This window comes from Rattus norvegicus, chromosome 5 (assembly GCF_021556685.1).
Source record: "Rattus norvegicus strain SHRSP/BbbUtx chromosome 5, alternate assembly SHRSP_T2T, whole genome shotgun sequence".
Taxonomy (NCBI): Eukaryota; Metazoa; Chordata; class Mammalia; order Rodentia; family Muridae; genus Rattus; species Rattus norvegicus.
In genome coordinates, this window is record NC_141538.1 from 27,585,001 (window position 1) to 27,588,273 (window position 3,273).

The 3,273-nt window shown below is 47.5% G+C and overlaps 1 long non-coding RNA gene across 1 annotated transcript in view; it reads left to right on the forward strand.

Moving 5' to 3' along the window:
- Positions 1-2,174, forward strand: part of LOC134486919 (uncharacterized) — a 6,328-nt gene extending 4,154 nt beyond the window's left edge. The window contains exon 2 of the long non-coding RNA XR_015620696.1: positions 1,753-2,174. This is a non-coding gene — a long non-coding RNA (uncharacterized LOC134486919). The remainder of the gene's footprint in view (positions 1-1,752) is intronic.
- The last annotated feature ends 1,099 nt before the right edge of the window (positions 2,175-3,273 follow it).

Consider the following 3,273-nt stretch of genomic DNA (forward strand, 5'->3'; position numbering starts at 1 on the left):
GCTCCCCAAAGACTCCTGACCCTAGTCCTGTTGCCTTGGGATTAAGTTCCAAAGGGAAATTTGAGGCACAGAAGGTCTGCAGCATCCCACAAAGGCCTCACCTTCACGCACAGTCATACTGAGGCAGCTCTTCTCTTACTAACGTTAGAGGGATGGAGTTAGTTTCCGCAGGTAACTGAAAACAGTGCATCAAGATTAACCAGCCAAGATGCGGCACGCTGCGTGGTGTAAACATAGCTCAAAACCTGCAGTAACAAATTCATAGCCGAACTCCCTGGTAAGCCCCTGAAAGGGACAGATTTGCAATTTAGAATTGCCAGTTTGAATGCTCACGTGTGAATTTCTGATCCCAAATCAAGGAGCCACACTTAAAATGTGAAATTTCAGTGTCCGCAGAACAGCAGTCACAGCGCTGTGTCCAAATGGCTGCCTCCAGAGGCTTTCTGACATTGTTTACAAAGCCAGATGAAAGAAATGGCTTTCCCAGATGTCGGCTGTGTGCGAGGCATTTCTCCAGGGTCCGAAGGTGTGAAGAAAATCAGGAGTGCTGTTTGGTTTGGTTTGGGCAGCTGGCAAGGTAGATGGAAAATAAAACTTGTACTTAACGGGGAAGAAGACGCATACAGGCAAGCCAGGTTGCACCACAGCGGAGAAGCTGGGAGACTGGGCCAAGATGCCGCAGGTGCTCAGGGCTCCCAGTCAGCTTTAGTGAAGGTGCCCTGTGGCCTCGGGGCTTTGGAAGGAGCCTGGGGTTGCCTGGAAACTGAGAGCTGCCTACCGCATTCATCATCCATCTGTCCCTGTAATTCGGTGGGTTCAGACTTTGTCTTGTGATTCAGGTTACTCTCAAGGATACTGGGAGGAGGGGCACATTCAAGCCACTTGGCTGTCCCGAGGCTGGTCCTGCAGAACTTCACCATGAGAAGGGAGGGCACAGGAAGTGACAGAGCTAGATCTTTCTAGGCGCGTCTGAAGTCTGTTTTCTGTTTTTCTTTAAAGAGTAATATTCTGGGAGCCAAAAGACAAATCTATAAATCAAACGTGACTTTCTTCTTCCCTACAAAGAGAAGAAAGCCAAAAAGGCAAAGGGAAGCCAGGAGCACAGGGTCGCAGCTTTGCTTGTGTTTACTGTCCTTCCTGAAGTTGGGGTTTTCTTCCCCTTGGTCGTCTGTGTTGCAGACCATACTAACACGAGACCAAGGTGATCTTTGCTTTGCTATGGTTTTGTTTCCCAAAGGAATTAGCCTTCCCTCTGACATCCCGAATTTTATTTTTGTCCGCTCTACTTAAAGGTAAAATTGAAGTGGTACCCTTCAACACAAAATCAAAATCAGTGGAGGTAACATGTTAAACCAAACCAAACCAAACCAAACCAAACCAAACCAAACCAAACCAAACCAAAACAAAACAAAACCGAAAACATTCCGATTCAAAGACCACAAATGACCACTGCGTTATTCCCGTCTGAAAACTTGTAGCTTGCTGTGGCTTTGGAAGATGCTCGATCACTTTTGAGAGGGGCGGTGGGGGTGGTGGTGGGAGGGGCCTGAAGAGAAGAAGGCTCCTCTCTGCTTAACTCGTGGTTTGAACTGAATGCAAAGTAGAGAAAATGTAGTCATGGCCCAGAATTTGCTCTGGAGCCTAGACTGCAGGATCCCAGCAAACCGCAAGCCTGACGGTCCTTTGTGGGAGATCGCAATCAGTCACAGGATACTCTAGAGATTCAGTTGCTGTCCTTCACTTTCCTCCCAGATCCTCCTCTCTGGATGCCTGTGAGAAGCAAGGTTGTTTCTCTTTAAGAACTGTGACAGCAGCCGGACAGGAGGACCTCAGGGAATTCTGTGAAAGCGGGGCACCAGAGGCATCAAGGACAGCACAAGAAAACCCACAGAATCAACTAACTTGGGCTCATAGGGGATCTCGGAGACTGAATGGACGACCAGGGAGCCTGCACGGGACTGACTTAGGCCCTCTGCATGTGTATTACAGCGATGCAGTTTGGTCTTCACGAAGGACTCCTGACAGCGAGAGCAGAGGTTGTCTCTGACTCTATTGTTGGCTATTGGGGACCCTTTCCTCCTACTGGGTTGTACAACAGAATGTAAAGAGGAGACATGTTCTGTATTGTTTTGGCTTGGAGAGCGATTTCTTCCATTACTAAACATTTAACATGCTTTTATGAAGTCTATTCACTATGACTTTGGCAATTAACATTACTTCCAAAAACAAAACAAAACACCAGAAAGATGTATTTGCCATAGATTGAAGAGGTTCTTAAAGATGTTAACATATCAGTTTACTTGTGATGAGAAGTCACTTCGGAATTTACGAAGGGGAAATAGAGCAAAAGTGAGGCTATTTATTTTTTTAAAATTAAAAGAAAATTCTGTGTGCATTTGTGTGGGCGGTGCAGGTATGCATGCAGTACTCTCAGCGGCCAGAAGGGGGCAGTTGTTACTCTGGAGCTGTAGTGAGCTACCCAATGTGGGTACTGGGAACTAGTTGTGTGTTAGTTTATCCACTAGTCTTTCTCTCCAGCCCTGCTACTTCCTTCTTATTTCAGATTCAGGGCGGTAGTGATGAGGTTTGGAGCAATTCCCTAGATAAGAGTCAACAGCCCTATGTTTCCGATCAGAAGGGCCGGTGCTTCAGAGCTCTTCTTTGACGAGGGGAAGAAGACAGTGACCTGGGTGAACCTACAGTGCAAATGTGGTAAACTGCTGGCTTAATTGCTCTCACCGGAGACCTTGGCAACTGTGGAAATCGGGCATCAGCTGGTTAAAGTCTTCTTTCTACCACCACTTTCCTGAAGTGCACTTCTGGCTGCTGGCTGCTGGCTTCTTCCTTTGGTAACTGAGACCCCAGCTTATGTCAGCTTATAGTGGACTGGGCACAGTCCTCTGCCTTCACTCCCCTCACACCTCCACTTGATGAACCACCCTTGTGAAAGTGGGTATTTTTCCCCTGTAAAACAATGGGAAGGAATGCTAACTCCACAGGCAACATGCACTCCAGGGACTGCTAAAAGCAGCGCCCTAGCAATCATACTTGCTGGACACAGAAAAGAACTGAGTTGGAACTGAGTTGGAAGCTCGCTTTCTATTGGCTACCTAGTACCCTGAGGTGCTGTGCAGGCTGTTGGAGAAGAGCCAGTTATTAACAGTCAGCCCCGGCCGTAGATCCTTCCTGCCTCAAAACCGAGTGCACTAGTGGCATGGATGTCAGAAGGGACAACCAACAACTTTCTTGATTGAATTTGAAGCCAGCTCCATG